Source organism: Rhinopithecus bieti, unplaced genomic scaffold (genome assembly GCF_001698545.2).
Source record: "Rhinopithecus bieti isolate Rb0 unplaced genomic scaffold, ASM169854v2 scaffold_6536, whole genome shotgun sequence".
NCBI lineage: Eukaryota > Metazoa > Chordata > Mammalia > Primates > Cercopithecidae > Rhinopithecus > Rhinopithecus bieti.
Genome location: NW_016805524.1, coordinates 446,040 through 466,889, shown reverse-complemented (window position 1 = coordinate 466,889; position 20,850 = coordinate 446,040). Strand labels below are relative to the sequence as shown.

The 20,850-nt window shown below is 39.9% G+C and overlaps 1 long non-coding RNA gene across 2 annotated transcripts in view; it reads left to right on the top strand.

The window, feature by feature from the left end:
- LOC108530074 (uncharacterized) overlaps positions 1-20,850 on the top strand; it is a 217,294-nt gene that overhangs the window by 108,138 nt on the left and 88,306 nt on the right. Inside the window, exons 2-3 of one of the 2 annotated variants that reach the window (XR_001885749.1) lie at positions 7,266-7,391; positions 9,759-9,884. This is a non-coding gene — a long non-coding RNA (uncharacterized LOC108530074). Of the gene's footprint in view, positions 1-7,265; positions 7,392-9,758; positions 9,885-20,850 lie in introns of those variants that run through there. The other variant, XR_001885748.1, reaches the window with a different exon arrangement.

Sequence of the window (20,850 nt, the reverse complement as noted above, 5' to 3'; positions counted from 1 at the left end):
GTATAAGTAAGCCCAGGATGAATTTAGCTGTGGAGGGAGGGTGAATTAGGTGATTGTATTTATGTTTATCAACAATTACTTAGTGTTATAAAATTATGTATGCATATATGCACCAATGTAGTTATCCTTCTTTTACTTTAGTTGGTAGCGGAAATGAAGTTGTTAGTTTTCAATAAAAATGTTACAGAAAAGGGATCCCGATCCAGACCCCCAGGGAGGGTTCTTGGATCTCCTGCAAGAAAGAATTCAGGGCGAGTCCGTAAAGTGAAAGCAACTTTATTAATAAAATAGAGGAATAAGAGAGTGGCTACTCCATAGACAGAGCAGCATTGAGGGCTGCTGGTTGCCCGTTTTTATGATTATTTCTTGATGATATGCTAAACAAGGAGTGGATTATTTATGCCTCCTCTTTCTAGACTATATAGGGTAACTTCCTGTCATTGCCCTGGCATTTGTAAACTGTTGTGGCTCTGGTGGGAGTGTAGCAGTGAGGATGACCAGAGGTCACTCTCGTGGCCATCTTGGTTTTGGTGGGTTTTAGTCGGCTTCTTTACTACAACCTGTTTTATCAGCAAGATCTTTATGGCCCTGTATCTTGTGCCAACCTCCTCTCTCATCCTGTGACTTAGAATGCTTAACTGTCTGGGAATGCAGCCCAGTACGTCTCAGCCTTATTTTACCCAGTTCCTATTCAAGATGGAGCTGCTCTGGTTCAAATGCCTCTGACAAAAACATTCATGATACAAACTTTATTTTTAAGATTAGATGGAATTAGAGCTATAAATTGACCTGGAACTTGCCCCTTAAAATGTCTGTAGAGATTGTATACATGGTTTAGAAAAGCCAGTCAAGTGAGGATTCGTAGATTTCATCTGGAATCATGGTGCCTTATGTTCCTTAAGGGAGGCCCTTTTTTTTTTTTTTTTTTGTCTCAGTAGAAGGCCAATTTTTAATGTCTTTTTTTCAGAACTTTTCTAGTCAGTATTTGAACTCTTCCAGTCAGTATTTGTTCTAATAGTTTAAAGAGAATGACTTTAGAAAGTTATTTGTGGTGGCTCAGAAGCCAAAGGGAAATAAAAAGATTTGAAAATTGTTATAAAAAATTAAAGGTTATGGAGGAAGGACAGCTCTGTAATACACATTTGGGTTTTCTCAGGAACCACCTAAGGTAGTAGTTGTCCTTGGATGCATACACTTCTTCCTGGAATCTCGACTTGATGATAACCTGGGCTGACAGAAAATAATGCCTGTGACCTGACCTCTGTGTGATTTCTTTTTTTCTACAAATTGGAACCAATACATTTTAGAATACTTGTTTTGTATTTCTTAGTGAGATAGCAAATAGTTGGAAAGTTGGTTCCATTAAGTAGCTGCATGAAAGATTAGGATTTATTTTAAATATTGTTACAAGGGTTATTTGATGTTTCAGACATGAAGATCCAAAGCAACACAATAAGAGAAAAAGATTTTGTCTGACAAACATGGATTTTGCTTTGTGTGGGATAGAAGGAGATGCATCAAATTCTTTCCTGGAATTTTCCCTAGGATTCTCTAAGTGTAGGCTTAAATATTATTTTTGTATCTGTATTTTTGTTTGTTAACAGGATATTAAAAATGGACTTGATGAGAACTGAAAATGTCATTTCCTGATTGGGCAGGATTTGACTGATCAATGGAAAACAGTTTTGTCATGGCTTCAAATGGATTCCCTGTGAATCCTTCCAGTACTTCCAGTTCCAGATGCTTCATAAAAGCCATCAGTATAATGAATTAGACAGAAATATGAATCCCTCATATGGTATTTTGACCCCAGCTGGTAATATGACTGTGATCCGAGGCAAGAATTTCCAGAAGTACTAAATGCAATTGGAATAGCAGCAACAGATATTAGTTTCAGCTATCATGGTATCAGATTTTCATTCTCCTTCAGCCTGGTGCTACATGAAGAATACAAGCAGTCCTGTGAGATACTTCCCGAGTCTGAAGCTTTTATGTCCAGAATCTAAATCCCTACTTGCACAACAAAAAGAGGACCTGGAAAATATGTTGGGAAATGAGAGTGGGGATAACAAACCTAACATTCATTAGGAATCTGTCCAACATGGCTTACAATGTGGTGCACTGACAGTAAAGTGGCCCAGCCCCCTGGGCCCCAGAGGAAGAGTTAAAAGACACCCAGCAGCTGTTCCCTTTTCTCCAGAGGCCAGAAGAGGAAATGGGTTTACACTGGAGCAGGAGGGATTTAGCTTGGTATATGAAAGGATTTCTGCCTCAAGGTAATGCTTTCTCACGAAAAGCACAATCACATCACCTGCTTCTGTTATTTAAAAACACAGAATCTAGTGTCTTCTGATGGCAGGTTAGAGACCACTGATCCCTGGAGTTCAAGAGGCCCACCGGATGGCTCTTGTTAATATTCCAAAAAGCCTAATCGTACAGATTAAACATTTAAACACTATTATTCTGGTCCTCGAATAGACTACTAAGAATACATTTCTGAAAACCCTTTTAATGGAATGATATTGGCTCAGTATTATCTCATGTTGGTCATATGCTCTTATTTTAATAAATGTTTTCTGTGAAAGCAAATAGATAATTTCTTTTGACTTAATTTTAATCATTTGTTTGCTGGTCAAAATTCTACAAAACTTGGGTCCGATGAAAAGAAATAAAAAATTAAAAGAAGCTGTTGGTGTTAAAAGGCAGTAATCTGCTTTTCTATCTGCTTTTTTAAGATGGGGACAGCAGAATGTATTACACTAGACTTGGGGTTCAGATACATCTGGGTTAGAAGTCTAACACTTTATACACTGTCTACAAGCACTTCTTCTAGCCTCAAAAAGCCTTTACTTTGCTTATTTTAAAAGAATGATAATACTCAACTTGCAGATTAATTGTGCCTATCATATGAGAAAATATCACATGTGATATGTGCACATGCAAGACTAGTCTTAAAGGTCTCCTGTTCTGAGGAATGTGGAAACACAAATAAATTTTCCAGAAAAGAAATTAACAAGTACTTAAAGTCATGCAATTAGAAAAGGAGAAATGTTGTCAAATGGTCTTCAAAATGACGAAGTCATACAACCATTGCCTCAAACTCACATGCTTGTCTGTTAGTTTGTCTTCACTACATAAATGGAAGGGACTATTGCAAAAACATAAGCAATAAGAATGAAGAGCTCTCACTAGTGACAGCAATTTTATTTACTTTTTTGCTGTCTCTGCCTTCTTGGTTATTCGTCTTTTTACTAACGGAGCTTTAACACAGTTGGTTATGTATTCAACTCATATATTATTTATAGGTTCTATGTGTTGTGATGTATTCATTGACTTCTCAAGGCTTAACCGTTCTTTAATCCATTGAAAAATAGATGTGATATAGTTCTTTGGAGCTGCTGTCTACATTTTTTGTTTGCTTTCAGCATTTTTTTTTTTTATTATTATACTTTAAGTTCTAGGGTACATGTGCATAACATGCAGGTTTGTTACATATGTATACTTATGCCATGTTGGTGTGCTGCACCCACCAACTTGCTTTCAGCATTTTACTAACAGCTCACTCTTACAAAAGAGATAACAGGGAACCCAAGTTCCTGCATTAGACCAAATTTTTCTTCGGATTACACCAAATCTTTTCATTGCCTTTGAGTTGGATGGGCTGTCCTGCTTCTCTTACTCGTGTTTAGGTGATATTTTGCTTTGTCCGTTCTGCAGGTTATCCGGGTGTTTTACAGACAAGGCTGAATGGAAGCAGACACCCCACCTCCTACAGGAAAGGGCTAATGGCAGCTGCCTGGATATAGCAGCAATTTTAGAGGTGGACAACAATTCAGTGTAGACACGTTTGTGGCTCTTCTGTGGATAATGCCAGCCTGCTTTTCCCAGGAACATCTCACTTGGAGCTTCTCCTTCTGCTTTACTAGTAGCAATTTATGACCAGAGCCATCAGCTGTATATTTAAACTTGTTTTGAGGTTTCCAAATAAGTATAATTCAGAAGTAGACCTGGATGGCTTAGGTTAGACAGACACAAGTTTATGATGAATATCAGTCCTTGGTGAGATTGATTTATATATTCTTTTTAAGTAATAAGGAAGCATCTCTATTTTACGTTACAAGAAAGAAATTTCTGATCTGAAAGGCTGAATGTTTCTATTTCTTAAAGCAAATCAGAAAATAATTGTGTGACTGCATATGGTAAAGAGATAAAGTTTGGATAGGATAATCTTTTCAGGCAAAATTATCTTAAATGTTGAAATGATTCTTTTAAAAGAAAGAGTGTGTAGAAATGTATAAGATACATCATGTTCCTGTATTAGACAAGAATTCCAGAGAGGCTGGAAGGTTCATCCTCAGAAGTTTATACTTAAAAGATAAACTCAAGCTGTGTGTTTTCCCCTAGGGGCTGGCTCAGCCATTAGAAGACCAACCATGTCCGCAAAGGCCAACACTGTCAGCCTGTCCAAAATTCATCTTCCTAGTGGGACTTGCCTCAAAATGCAATTAGTAGGACGTTTGTAAAAATCTTTCAGTGTATGGTTACAGAGAGTGTCAGGTTGACTGTGCTTAGGAGGAGGCAAGACCTTCTGCTATTCATTTCTGAAAAGTGCAAAGATCATTTGTTTGGATCGCAATGTATTCAACATTTAAACGCACTTACTTGTAGAGTCCTAACTGCCCTTCCCATGGCCATTCATGGAGATGCTTCCCAAGATGTTACACAGCCAGTGGCATGAACTCCATCCTGTGTTCCTCCCTCATGATTTGGAGAGCCTCTGTCATAGCGTTTTGCTTTCTCTTTTTTCTCACTTCAGATGTGGATTAAAGTCTGCACTCACAGCTTTCTCCGATAGTTTAAGGATATTTGATCCTTCAGTATTTATCCATTATTGGCTCTGTTTACCCAAGGGAAAATTAAGTGCAGGGCCTTAGAACAGTGAGCACTTTAATACGCGGATGCATATGCTGATCTCTGACAGATGTTGGTCTTTGGGAACAACAGAAAGGGGAGGTACGTCATTCACTTAGGAAGCTGCTTGTGCAAACTGACTGATCCTGCAGGTGCCTGGGCAGCGTGGCCATGAGCCACGAGCAATGCTGAGAAAAATGTCTCGTGCAAGGCAACTCCTGAAATACTACGATCTTTCACACACACACCCAGCCAGCTGGCAGGGGATTCCGAGCAGTGCCTCCTAGGAAAAACAGTGGTTCTAAAAGGTTTTCATTTTAATTATATATTACTGGGCTTTAAGGTTTAATTTTGTGTTTTCTATGAAAAGAGAAGTTTTATTTGTAGTTGTTACTAGGCAATCTTATTTCTAAGTCTACTCAGTTATGATCATTTTCTCAGGCTAAAAGGCGTAGTAGGCAAGGTGGCTTTTGTGCATGTCAGGTGTGTGTGTTTGTGTGTGTGTGTGTGTGTGTGTGTGTGTGTGTGTGGTCTCATATATTTAAGGTAGAAGAAATCCCTTCAGGTAGATTTCAGTAAAGATTTTTTGGTTGTTTCTGAGACAGGGTCTTGCTCTGTTGCCCAGGCTGGAGTGCAGTGATGCAATCACAGCTCAGTGCAGCCTTGACCTCCCGGACTCAAGCAATCCTCCCACCTCAGCCTCCAAAGTTGCTGAGGCTACAGGTATGCACCACCATGCAAGACTAATTTTTATTTCTTTTTGTAGAGTCAAAGTCTCACTCTGTTGCCCAGGCTGGTCTCAAACTCCTGGGCTTAAGTGATCTTCCCACCCTGGACTCCCAAAGTGTTGGGATTACAGGCATAAGCCACCCCAGCAAAGACTCTTTTGTTTCTGATTTAACTTTTCAAACTAGAAAAGTTTGGTGTTCAAGGAGCCCCGCAGCAATAAGGTGACATCTTTGTGCAAGTGCATATTTTCCATTTTTCCATTGCCCTGGTCATTTGTATGAGGGGGGCAAATGCAGGGCTGCCCCAAGAGCGCCTTGAGGGCAGGGCTGTGTCTTAGTCACCTGGGCATTCCCTGTGCCTCCTGTGGTGCCTGTCACATGATGAGTGGGTTCTTATGTGCTCAGCGAAGTCAAGCTCCTGACAGAGACAGGTGTCCCAAGCTCCCTATGCAATTTCCATTGTGCGTGATATTCCAAAAAGGGAAGAAACCCTACCAGAGCCGTCGTGACTCTGAGACTTTCAGAACTTTAGGAAAACTTTATTTTTGTTGTGCATACAAAACCCTTATTTTTTCAACCATCAGCTGATGTTGTGACATCATTGGTCTAAATTGCCAAGAATATTTTGTCTGATGTAGGCACTCTGTAGTAGGACTCTGGATAGATGCCATTACCCTGAGACCTCCACATTCATGAAGAGCTGCAGTCCTGGAGCCAGTCTGCTGGGGTTCAAATCCAGACTCTGTGGCTTCCTGGGTAACTTTGATGGCTCAGCCTCTGGCTACATCAGTTGGTGTGAGGATTAAACAAACCAATCCATGTAAGTGCTCAGATCGGAGCCATGCACACACTACATATCCAATACATATTATCATATTTGATTACTGAATTCTCTGATAATCTCTTTTCCAGGGAATGAGGTGAAATCTAGAGGGAATTCTTGAACTTTTCCTTCCCTGCAGTGACTCAGAATGTGGTACTATCGGGGCTTTCTGAGACGTCAGTTCTGCTCCTCCCCTCACCCTGCAGCCTGGCTCTGACTCTCCACCCCGGTTCTGCTCCATGCTGTGGCTGCCTCTCCCCTGTCCCTTGTCTTGACTCTATGTCTGGATGGTCCTGGACTCTAACCCACATTCAGCTCAGACTCACCCTTGTGCCAATCACCCACACTATCCTGTGTGTTGTAACTTTAAGTGGCTGAAGGTCTCTTTCTAACATTTTAACTCAAGGGATTTGAATCACGTTTCCTGTCTCTTAGGAAAGACAGGGATTCACTTTTCAAGAGCATGGATCAAGTAGCCAGCCACTCGGTGGAAAGCACTGCTCTCAGTGCCTGGGACACAGCAGTGAACAAAACAAAATCTCTGTGTTCATGGAGATCTCATGCTAGTGAGGGAGTCAGACAGGAAGCAAATGGATATTTGATTGAATGCCAAGTTTCTGGTGCAAATTTTCTCAAGGGTTGCAAAGTAGTCATCATAATAATTTCCACCTAGGGAATATTTACCCCTATGGGGCAAATCTGTCCATTTCTGCCCATCTGAGCAAGTAAAACACAGGACGGCTATAGTTATTGCGGAGCTCCACAAAGCAAGAGTCATTATTGGTTTATTCTCTTCCTTCCAGGAAAATATTTGCCGTGCCTGCAGCGTCCAAGGATCAGTTGGGGCCAATGTAAAGCCAGTATTATAGGATACTTCTCAGACTGACAGCCCAATGTCACTGGAAACCACTGGGCCACAGGAAAGGCAGGTAAGGATCATGGTTATAGATTCAGGTTTGGTATCAGACAACCGCTTTAACTTTTAGGTTCACTATCACTTACCAGTAGAATAACCATGAGCAAATTACTTAGCCTCTCTGTCTTAAGTCTTCTAGGGTTGCTGTAACAGAATACTACAGGCTGGGTGGCTTCGACAACAAATATTTATTTCTTTGAAGGCTGGGAAGTCTGAGATCAGGGTGCCGGTATGGCCTGGTTTTGGTGAGGACTATCTTGCTGGTTTGAAGTTGGCAGTCTTCTTATGTCCTCACATGGGAGAGAAAGTGAGCTCTAGTCTTTCTCTTCTTGTAAGAACACTAATCTCACTATGGTGACTCCATCCCTATGATGTCATCTAAGCCTAATTACCTTCCAAAGGCCCCCACCTTCAAATACCATCACATTGGCGTTTAAGGCTTCTACAGATGAATTTTAGGGTGGGTGACACAAACAGACAGCCCATAACACTCTCTAAAGCTCAATTTTCTCATCTTTATAATGGGGACATGTAAGTATTTAGGTCGTAGAGTTTCATGAAGTTTAAATGAGATTATGCACCCCAGATTTGACATAGTACAAAATAAACTGTACCTGATGTTTAAAGTCAAGCTCATTTTGGCCCCAGGAAGTCAATAAGCCTATTTAGAGCATTCAAGAAGCAGAGCTAAGAGCTACTGTTTGTCTTCTCTGGGCTGCCACAAGTATGGTGGAGGTTTCCCAGAAGGCAGCAATATTTTGTTAAATAGAGCAGCCTCTTCGATACCTGGTGAAACCAAATCTCTTAGACATCATCTGTGAACATGACGAGCAAGGCCAGTCCTTAGGGAGATGGCACCCTTAGGAAGCAGGCAGGGGTTAAGTGGTGCAGTTCAGGGCAGGTCTTCAGTGATGTGGGTGAGCAAGTGTGGAAGGGAAATCAGATTACACAGAAGCTGGGAGACAGGAAAAATGATACTATAGTTCATTTTCTGAATTGGCTAAGCAGACAGATGCCCCATAATTCACCCAGGTGGCATGAGGGCCCAGGCCTGTGTTAGCAGATGTATCCCAATGCTGTGTGCCTGGCTTGGATTCATTAGCAAGAGGTAGGTGTTTAGGGGAGGGGATTTATTTTATCATTTTTTTAATTACTTTTTGAGAAAAGGTCTTGCTTTTTCACCTGTGCTACAGTGCAGTAGTGCAATCACAACTCACTACAGCCTCTACCTCCCCAGCTCTAGGGATCCCCCCACCTCAGCCCGCAAGTAACTGGGACTAGAGATGTGCACTACCACATTTGGCTAATTTCTTTTTTCCTTTCTGTTTTTGTTTTTATTTTTTTTTTTAGAGACAGGGTCTCCCTGTGTTGCCCAGGCTGGGGGGGGAGGCTTAATACGGGTATAACAGGATTATAAATTTATTCACATAACTCAGCTGTGCAATGAAACTCTACATATTTTTTACATATTTATTTTTCTATAAATTCTACAAATTCTACCTATTTATTTTTCTCAACTGATCTAATCTTCCTGGGCCCCACCTGCTGGATCATGGGGTGATCAGGGACTTACGATCAAATTCTAAGCTCACTCTCTTCCACTGTGATAGTTTCTTTTGAACTAGTCTTTCGAACTCTCAGTTTCTGTCAGATAAATATTTAGCTAAAGGAGCTTGTTAGTTTGTCTTCTAAATGTGAGAGAGGCCCTGGTGGAAAAAACATATTTCTTCTCACAGATAATACTGAAGGAAAGATTTAATTAGGGTGTCTCTACAAATGTAGATTTTTCATGATTTCCTTGCAAGCTTCCCTTCTGCCTCACTTTTTCCTCCTCTAGAGCTCCAATCCTCCTCCCTTAGCCCAAGGGAATCCAGTGCTTGCACTCTTTGTAAAGGAGCATGTTCTGGTGCCAGAATCCTCTGTACCTAGCAGATACTCCTCCAAGGAAGATGTGCAAAGGACAGCTTAAGCAGATGCAAATTTTAGGGTAAAACTTTAGGCCCCAAAGCTCAAAAATGATGAAGACTCTTTTCCTGCGTACTTCAAGTGTCACTGCTGGCTAGTCTCAGACATAAAATAAGCTTTGGTTATTAAACATGCTTTTTAAAATATAAATAGACGACACTACATGTCCTAAAAACTGTTATCCTAGTTGTTTAAAATGCATATTTATATACAGCGATATGGTTTGGATCTGTGTCCCCACCTCAATCTCATGGTCAGTTGTAATCCCCAGTGTTGGAAGTTGGGCCTGGTGGGAGGTGATTCGATCATGGGGAGCATTTCTTATGGTTTAACACCATCCCCCTTGATGCTGTCCTCTCGATGGTGAGTTCTCGTGAGATCTGGTTGTTGAAAAGTGTGTGGCACCTCCGGCCAGGTTGTCTTGGTCCTGCTCCTGCCATGGAAGAAGCCTGCTCCCGCCACGCCTTCCGCCACTGGTAAAAGCCCCCTGAGGCCTCCCCAGAAGCAGATGCTATCATGCTTCCTGTAGAGCTGCAGAACTGTGAGCCAAATAAACCTCTTTTCTTTATAAATTACTCAATCTCAGATATTTCTTTATAGCAATGTGGGAATGGATGAATACATACAGTGACCAAGTTCTGCCTTCCTATATTAAGTTTATTATAGCTGCAAAGTAACTACATATACTAAGCTAAATGCGGTTTCAAATACTGAGTCCTTCTTAATTTTTAGGTGTAAATAATTTGACTTCTGTGAAAGTTTTAAAATACATATATAACAAATATTTCATACCTAACTGTGAAGACAACAAAAATATCACCCATTATACAGGGTAAATAGACTTGAGATACACAGGTTAAATAGATAGCCTAAGATATTACATTGTCCAAGTCAAAATTAAACTACTACTTAATTTTTTAAAAAAGGACTATTATGCTGAGATAGTTAAACACGGAAGACAGCTTGCTTATTTAAGCAATGTTACCCAAGATTAGTGGCAGAGCACATAGAAAAAGAAGAGATAGGGCCCAGGTTTGAGAAAATTAAGGAAAATTGATGGATTACTTAGCTGATTAGTTTTAAGAAGTGTTTTTTGTTCAGCACAGGTGGTCTGACCTCAGTGCACTTAGGGCATTGTTTACATGCTTCAGAGGGTTAAGGAGAAGAGTTAATCCCGAAGGTGTTCTGTTGGAGAGACCAGATAAGTCTACGTGAGCCAGAGCAGGGTATATATACTCCACTACCATCAAGCCTCCACCTGAAAATGTCTCCATTTAACATGGCAGTGCTGTCAATTAAGAGCCAATTTGACTTAACAAATTCAAAGAACCTACTAGTAAGTTTATACTCATGTACAAGTTCCAATGTACTATTTGTAACTCCTCCGGGGTCTGTTCCACGCAAGAAAGGCTCTTAAAGTCCTTCCCTTTTCATTCTACTACTTTGCTTCTACTACTAATACATAAGAATGCCAAAGCAGCTGCCTCTCTAGAATTCATCTTCCATTATAGAATCTGAGAAGTTGTGACTGTCCATTTGTGCCAGGGATCTATGTTTGTCTGCGGTTAATGCAAAAACCTGAGTCCTATACTTAAATACAACATTAGAGCTGAACAGTAAGGATGTCAAATATTATAATCTAATTTCAGAACTATGATGCTACAGAAATAGTTAATTATAGAAATACTTAGAACATGCTAGAAATAAATAGGATATTCTTGAAATACACATCAAAAGTCATATTACTCTTTATTTTAGACCTATAGATGGGGTCGCACACCATTCTTCAAAGACTGGAGTCTCTCCGTGAAATGACTTGACCCTATTAAGTGCATTCTGCTATGTGGTTGCCTCACCAACTCCCTTCTTGCCTGGACTAATACAGTAACCTGTGGATTGGTCTCCTTGCCTTGAGACGATGACATTTCTGGCACTTAAACCCATCAGCATCAAATTGTTCTTTTGAAAACATAAATATGGCCATGTTACATGTTTTTAAACCTTTCAGTGGAATACCTTTAACTACAGGATAATGTTTAGATTTTTTTTTAATATACTTTATGTTTAGGGTACATGTACACAACATGCAGGTTTGTTACATATGTATACATGTGCCATGTTGGTGTGCTGCATCCATTAACTCGTCATCTACATTAGGTATATCTCCTAATGCTACCCCTCCCCCTCCCCAACCCCACAACAGGCCCCAGTGTGTGACGTTCCCCTTCCTGTGTCCAAGTGATCCCATTGTTAAATTCCCACCTATGAGTGAGAACATGCGGTGTTTGGTTTTCTGTGTTGCAATAATTTGCTGAGAATGATGGTTTCCAGCTGCATCCATGTCCCTACAAAGGACATGAACTCATCCTTTTTTATGGCTGCATAGTATTCCACAGTGTATATGTGCCACATTTTCTTAATCCAGTCTGTCATTGATGGACATTTGGGTTGTTTCCAAGTCTTTGCTATTGTGAATAGTGCTGCAATAAACATACGTGTGCATGTGTCTTTATAGCAGCCTGATTTATAATCCTTTGGGTATACACCAGTAATGGGATGGCTGGCGCAAATGATATTTCTAGTTCTAGATCCTTGAGGAATCGCCACACTGTCTTCCACAATGATTGAACTAGTCTACAGTCCCATCAACAGTGTGAAAGTGTTCCTATTTCTCCACATCCTCTCCAGTACCTGTTGTTGTTTCCTGACTGTTTAATGATCGCCGTTCTAACTGGTGTGAGATAGTATTTCATTGTGGTTTTGATTTGCATTTCTCTGATGGCCAGTGATGATGAGCATTTTTTCATGTGTCTGTTGGCTGCATAGATTTTTTAACATGGCATGCATGACCCTTCACTCTCTGGTTTCCACACATTCTCCAGAATTACTTCCTGTTGCTCCCCTATGTCTGTTCTTGCCTCCAAGAATTCCCAGCCTCTTGTGCTGTGGACTATGGCTCTCTATGCCTCATACCTGTGCTGTCCTGGAGCACTTCCTTCAACTGATGCACAAGGAAATCTTGCTTATTCTTTCCTGATCTACCTGGGTTTCACCTTCACCTGTATGCAGAGTTAATGCCTTCCCACCCCCTGTTCCCATATCAGGCTGTGTACTATTGAAACATTCATCAGTCCCTTCAGGCTGTGGCTTAATGTGCCATCTCCTTATCAGCCTTGGCAATTTAAGGACAGAGGTTTTGTTTTGTTTTTTTTTTTTTTTGTTTTTTAATCTCTCTCATTTTTGTGTGTTCTCAGGGGCAGGAGAGAAGGGATGTTAATATGTTGAATTAATGTTAATCATTAAAAGCGTCACAGCCCCAAATTTCTTTAATCCCTATTTATTCCAAATTGATTGAATTTGTAACATTCTTATAAATTTTGAATGATCTTAAAATGAAATAATCTTATTTCCCAAAATAATCCTTTGTTGAAATATCATTCAACAAAGATATTATTCTAAATACTGAAAACCGAAAGATTTTTAATTGGAGAAAGCATAAGTCATAGAGCTATTTGGTGGTCAGTTAAGAAGAAACTTGGACAGGATGATACCAACAATGGGAAAAAAAGAAAAGCCCCAATAACCATCCTGTCTTATAACCTACAAATAATATTATATACAATTTTAAATTCAAATGTATTTGTTAGCATGTTTGAAACCTATTTTTGTTTGTTTGTTTGTTTGTTTGTTTTCCTGGGCTCCTCAGATAGTGAATTGGACTTAGGAACAGATTGTGAAGAATAAACTAGAATCAGTCAAATGGATGGAGGGTGAATGTCCTCTAGGGAGGTAACTTACCAGAAAAAGAGGCTGAAGAGTAGGCAGTGAGGGAAGAGCTGGTGACTCCTCATCTGCAGCACAGGGTGTTGTGAAAGTAGGAGGGAGAAGGCTGGTACAGGGTTGGGGAAGTCCACAGTAGATCATGGAGGGTTGTACAAACCTCACTAAATTCCAGAGACCACAGGAAGTCTCAGAAGCATTTTTCCAGGGGAAGGATGCTATCAGATTTGCCAGAAAGCAGACTTGAAAATCATTCTCAAGGTAGCACAGGTGCTGGAAGAATAATGAAAATTATTGACCCTTAAAAAGTCCTTATTCTGTGCCTGGTATTATTCTAGGCATATTACATATGTTACTGCATTTCATTTTCAGCAAACTAAGAGGCGAATACTAGCATTTCTTCTTTTACTAAGCTATATGCACATTAAGTAGCAACACTGAGATCCAAATCAAGGTAATCAGGCAGGAGAGTCCGTGCAATTACCCCTGCTATACTGCCTCCCCAAAGCCAGGAGGAATTGTAGCCTGGAGGTGGAGAGCTTAGTTGAAAAACAAAACCAACAGTAGAAGGAAGAAATAATGACCTAGGGTAGTGATGAAGCAAAAAGAGAGATAAACGTAAGAGATATTTAGAAGGCAAAATTAATTAGGTTTGATAACCCCTTAAAAATCAGGTAGAGGGTGATGTTCAATGTCCGCATCGGACAGGTGGAGGTGCTATTTGCAAGAATAAAGAACAGAAACAGCATATTGGGTGTCAGGTGGAGAGGGAGCTTTTGGCAATGTTTGGGATTCAATTTGTGAAGCTAATATTATAAAACAGTGTACCAAAATGATATATTAGCAGTTATAAATGCACAGAGGAGGAAATGACTCATTCTGATTAAGGAAGACTCAGATAAGTTATCTGAATTTTGAAAGATGTGTAGATTTTCCTCAGTTGCAAAATGAAAGAAAGGCTATTACAGGAATAGGGAATAAAATGTGCAAGTTAAAACATCGTAGGAAATCAGGGTGAATCCCAAGGTACAGCGAGAATCCAGGCAGGCTGCACAGTGCATGGCAGAGAATGGGAGCTGATGCTGAAGGAAAGCAGGAGTGAAACTGGGAGAAGTTTCCACGTACTTAGGAGCTATTCCTCTCCGCTCAGGAGCGAAATACACTCTCAGGAGTCCCAGGGTCGGTCAGTGCTTGTGTGTAGGTGTACCTTTGGAAGGTTATGCCCAAGGCGACATGTGAAAGCTGCTGGCCAGGTTTAGGGAATCATGAAGGAACTGAAGGCTGAAGCTCACAGGCTGGCCAGCCCCAGAGGAACTTCTATTTTCACATAAGGATTCTGCTTTGCACTCTAGCCTCAGAATGTGCCGTGGTGGCAGCTGTCATCAGTATAGCATCTTACACATGGTGTGCTCCTTGGCTAGGAAGATATGCCCCTTGAGAGACTTCTGGACAATGGGGGGCATCATTTCCAATTCCCTCTCCAGGTCCCTACATCTCTCATATAGGAGTCTGCTACTGATGACAAATCTGGTTTACTGAGCAACTTATTATGCCTTGCAAGCCACCTTATGTATTAAGTGGCATGCTTTCCTCCCTTTCCTGGCTTGTGCCCCAGTCACTCAAGTCTCAGGAATGTTTTCTTTTCATTTCTTTTATTTTTTAACTTCATCTCAATTTTTTTTTTCCACCTTTTATTATAGCTTCAGGGGGTACATGTGCAGGTTTAAAGGAATATTGTGTGATGCTGAGGTTTGGAGTACAAATGAATCCATCTCCCAGGTAGTGAGCATAGTACCCAGTAAGTAGTTCTTCAGCCCTTGCCCAGTTCCTCCCTCCCTACTCTTGTATTCCCCAGCATATATTCTCATCATTATGTCCATGTGTACTTTATGCTTAGTTCCTAATCATGACTGAGGACATGTGGTATTTGGTTTTCTATTCCTGCATCAGTTCACTTAGGATCATGGGTCTAGCTGGAACCATTTTGCTATAAAGGACATGATTTTGTTCTTTTTCATTGCTGCATAGTATTCTATGCTGGATACATATTACATCTTTATGCAATCCACAGTTGATGGGCACCTGTATTGATTCCTGGCCTTTGCTAATGTGAATAGTGCTGCAGTGAACAAAGGGTGCATGTGTATTTTCGGTAGGACAACTTATTTTCCTTTGCATTTATACCCAGTAATGGAAACTTTTCTTTATGCTTTCAAATTTTATGCCCTGCCATCATTCTAGCATCTACCACACTTGGTTTAATTGTTTGTTTAAGTCTATGTATCCTCCCCTGGACTGTGATTTTCTTGACCCTACTCCACCCCCACCCCCTTATTTCTGTAATAGTTGTGCCTAGAACAGTGCCTGGCACATAGTAGGCACTCACTAAAGTTTCTTGTTGAAAGTCATTGAATAGTATATAAGAAAAAGGGAAGCTTTTTATTTATTTACCATGGAAATTTCTCTCAGTGTGATTAGTAAGCAAACTTTCCTTCTTCTTTCACTTTTCCCCATAGTCAGAACCTCTCACTGCAGGCTTTGGAAATGCAATCCTTCATAGAGCTTGATGCTTGGCTACTCTCACAGTGGATCAAGACTGCACTCTTATTCCCATATTTCAAATGATAATTTTTCTTGATTATGTGTGAAATGCACTTATCTGTGGAGGAATCTATCAGTTCTGACTATTTACACAGTTCACATCTGCAGGAGGAAACTCTTTCATAAATAAGATACAGCAAAGTCCAGAATCTGTGAAATCATTTTAGTCCAAATGAGTCTTTTGTGTCCTTTGTTCATGGAGATTGTGTGAAGCAAGGCGCACCTGTTTCGATAGTAACTGCAGCCCCACACTGAGAAAAGAATTTTTGAGTTGTGTCATTAGAAGTCATAATTGCATATGTGAGAGAAGAGAGGAAGGATAGGGCAGGATGCAGTCACATAACAGGTAAAAGGGTAAAACACTGTTCTCTTAAAATAGTGGAGTGCTTTAATTTGGCCTTAAATAGCAGTTGTATGCATTTTGCTTCCAATTCCAGTGTTCTCAGTGAAAAAAAAAAAAAAAAAAAAAAGGAAACTGACCATGGATTTATTCCAGGGCATTTATGCCTGATCTGCTACCTGTTGTGGACAGAGCATCTTGTAGGTTCTTTATCCTCGTGTATGGACATAGGGGAAGACAATACTGATGAGTTAATCTTGGCAGGTAATTATTAGGAGATGCCTGTTTTGTTTGTTTTGAATGTCTAAATTATCCCAGAAGGAGAAAAAAAGCAGGCTCCCCAAAGGTGTTGGCATCTGACCTGAATTTTGAAGCATGAGAAGTTAGCAGGCAAAGACTATGGGGAATGAGTATTCAAAACCTAGGGCACCAACGTGCACATGCAGGGAAAAAGAAACCAAGGTGTTGTACTCAGAAAATGCAGAAATACTGAGAGTAGCTCAATAAGACTAGAGTGTAGGTTAAGGGAGTGAGAAATGAACCTAGGCAGGTATGTAGAAGCCCGATGAAAAAAAGACCTTACAAAACACCCCAAGGACTGTGCCACTTATTTAGAAGTGAATGAGGAGTCAGTTGAAGATTTTAAGAAGGAAAGTCACATGGTTAGGGTTTCATTATAGAAAGACAACTTTGGCAATGGAACCCAAAACACCTAATTGAGGCAAATCTGTAGGAGGGGAGAAGGCCCAGCAATGCCAGGCCCAGTCCAGTATGTACACCTGAGAAAAACTTCCACATGCACATATAAGACACAAAGAGATTTGTTTCAGCCTTCTTTGCAATAGAAGTACTAGAAACAGTCTAAACACTCACTATTAAAGGATTGTGTATATAAAATGCAGCAGTGTCACAGAATGAATGTATTACTACAATTAAATGGCATGAACTTGATCTTTATATATATCAATGTAGATTGGCCTAAAAATAATAATGTTAAATGAAAAAAGCAAGAAACGTGAAATTTCAATTATGGAATTATCTAAATTTATATAGATTTAGAAAATGCACATAGATCTAAATAACATATGGCTACCTGTGTGTGTAAGTAAAAATTTAAAGTGAAGCAGAAGGTTATACACCAGTCTCACATAATGTTTGTGTGAGGAGAGGGGGCAGAGAGGGAAATAGAACTAAATAAAGGTGGCGAATAAAAGTGGCTTTAGCTTTTCTGAAATGCAATATTTTGTATGTCTTTAAGGGAAATACAGATCATATTACTTATGTAATTTTTCTAAATATATAATTAGGGAAAAGAGATTAATAGCAAATATGCTGCAATATTAACAGGTATTCTGAATTGTGGGCGTGTTTGTTCAGTTATACTTTGTATTATTTTATACTTGAAAAATAATTTGTCTATCTTCTTATAAGTAAAATTGTGTGTATGTGGTGTGTGCATGCATGTGTGTACAGTGGCCAGATTTATGTGAGTATTAGCTGAATCTGCTAACTATGAAACCAGGCGATAAGAGAGTTTCAGATGCATTGTCAGCCAGGTTATGATAAGAACAAAAAGAGTTGAATCAGTTTTTGACTTAGCAGATCATCACTGACCTTGATAGGGATGACTTCAGCAGAGTAGTACAGGTGGACATCAGATTGCAGTGGATTCAGAGAATGAATGAAATATGAAGAAGAGGTGACACGTGTCATCTATGTCCAGAAACTTGGCTGTAAAGAGGAAGAAATAGATGGACTAGTACGTAGAGGAAGATACAGGTTTAACGAAGGTGGTTGTTATTTTTACGAGTAAGGAAGCTTGATATTGCTTATCTGAAACAGGAATAATAAAGAGGAGAGGTCAAAGATACAGCTGAGAGAGGCAATAACTGGTGAGGTTAGGGCAGAAGAAAACAGGAAGGAAGAGAGTCTACTATGGGAAGGTGGAGCCTCCCTGAGCAGTGAAAGTCAAGAGAGGCAAGGAGAAACTCAGAAGTGCAGAAAGGAAGGCATGATATGAGTTTGAGGAATTTCAAATGAACAGCTTCAATTTTTTAAAAATGCAAATTGTATAATTCTGCCTTGACTGAATATTCTCACTTGCATGGAAGAAATATAAGAATGTGTACTGTCTTGTACATAAATAACTACAGCTATTTATCTTCTTGTTATTATAGAAAATTATCAAAAGCAGTAGTAATATTATTCTTCTTGCAATTACAGCAATTTTGGTTTTGGCAAGTATAATGAATATTAGAAAGAAAAGCAAATTACCAAGTAATGTGGACAGGGATGTGCTTTTAAATAATAGAATCTGTGCTTAGACCATGAAAGTTGTTAGGTCTATACTACACCAATATATCATGTTGGAAATTAAACATATTATATTTTGCCATGTGCTAATTACATTAAATACTCCATAGAACTACACTGATGTATAATTCTTAACTGATTTCTCTTTCCTCCTTTTCCATTTGTATCCCACTGAATTTATTCTTTATTTGACCTAATTGATTAGATTAATGGATATTTTTAGCACTTTTTAGTGACACCTTCATATATAATACAAAATACTTGGAAATACTATCAATTGACTTCATTCATTTGAGAATACCAGTGGAGCTCCCAACATCATAATTTCTCATAACTTGATTTTCATGGGATCATGGAATTCTAAAATTGGAAGAAGTACGTTTCTAGTCATCTAGTATAGCTTCCAATCCATAGGCTGAATCCTCATGGCTAATGAAAGCCTGGAATAACATTAGAACCACCATGAGGAGGTAAGGAATGAGCAACATTTTCTTCTTTTTCTAGGCGAGGCAATTATATATGACATACTGTCTGTTGATGAATATGCTAAGAGCATCAGTAAGCATTTATTTCTATTTGTTTGGCCAATAGTGGCCAGGCATATATTTATTGAATCAACATATAGTTACACAGGAAATGGCACACTATGCCAACTAGGAGTTTCCAGTCACATACAGAAGACAAGACATCAGATAGCTAATAAGACACACAAATCCTCAGTACTCAAAGGATAGCACAACTTGCTTTATAGTCATACAGAAACAGTTATTTGTTTGTGGACATGCAGCATCCTTGGAAAGCTGTTAGCTTCCATGTGAGGAAAGCTACATGAATGCTGATTATAACATGTTACAATTGAATATCAGCACTGCAAAGAAATGTCTGTGCTTTCACTGTTGGACTGCCTAACAGTTTCAAAGAGTTCCCAATCAAAACTTAGTGTGTTGGTATTCTTGAAAAGGGGGAGAGTCATTCGTGAAGCATTCCATATTAAAAAAAAAAAAAAAAAAAAAAGAAAAAAAAAAGGTAAAGCAAAGAGGGAGTGTGGGTAGAACTTTATGAGAGGAGCAAAATGCTCAGTTAGGGATGTTGGCCGGGTGTGGTAGCTCACTCCTGTAATCCCAGCACTTTGGAAGGCCGAGGTGGGTGGATCACTTGAGGTCAGGAGTTTGAGACCAGCCTGGCCAACATGGGGAAACACTGTCTTTACTAAAAATAGAAAAATTAGCTAGCATGGTGGTGCATGCCTATAATCCCAGCTACTCAGGAGACTGAGAAGGGAGAATGGCTTGAATTCAGGAGGCAGAGATCACACCACTGCACTCCAGCCTGGGTGACAGAGCAAGACTCCGTCTCAAAAAAAAAAAAAAAAAAAAAAAAAAAAAAAAAAAAAGATGTTTACCATGAGCCCAACATTTTTAAAATAACTGTGCCCCAAAACTGGGATGCAAAAAGGAAGAATCAATTAGTCATATTAGTCATATTTTCAGTAAAGAAATTGCATTGTGAGGCCAGGTGCGGTGGCTCACTCCTGTAATCCCAGCACTTTGGGAGGCCAAGGCAGGCGGATCACTGGAGGTCGTGAGTTCGAGAACAGCCTGACCCACATGAAACCCTGCTCTCACTAAAAATACAAGATTTAGCCAGCGGGGTGGTACGTTATGCCTGGGTAATCTCAGCTACTCTTCGAGCCTGAGGCAGGGCAGAATTGCTTGAACCCGGGAGGCCAGCAAGGCTTGTGGTGAGCCCAGGCAGAGGTTGTGGTGAGCCAAGATCACACCATTGCACTCCAGCCTGGGCAACAAAAGTGAGACTCCATCTCAAAAAAAAAAAAAAAAAAAAGTTTCACTGTGACATTGGAACCCATGACTCTTTCTTATAAAGAACTAAACTTTTTCTTTCTTTCTTTCTTTTTTTGAGATGGAGTCTTGCTGTGTCACCCAGGCTGGAGTGCAGTGGCCTGATCTCGGCTCTCTGCAACCTCTGCCGCCTGTGTTCAAGTGATTCTCCTGCCTCAGCCTCCTGAGTAGTTGGGACTACAGGGGCCTTCCATTGCGCCCAGCTAATTTTTGTAGTTTTAGTAGAGACGGGGTTTCACCGTGTTAGCCAGAATGGTCTCCATCTCCTTACCTCATGATCCTCCTGCCTCGGCCTCTCAAAGTGCTGGGATTACAGGCGTGAGCCACCGCGCCCGGCCCAAGAACTAAACTTTTAATATAGCATTTAATTTCAGCCGAGACCCTTACTAAGCTGTGCTTTCATACATGTTACACTGTTTTAAGCAGATGATCTGTTGATTCAGAAGAGTGGGAGTTGAAGTCAAATGACTCCTTTTTTTTCTGAAAGCATCTTCATACTCTATTACAGAGAAGGCTGAGGCAAATTTCATGGTTAGATTCATATTTGAAAATTTTTTCGATTGCTTTGACATATTTTATACAAAGTATTTTATATTCTATAACTAAAGTTATAA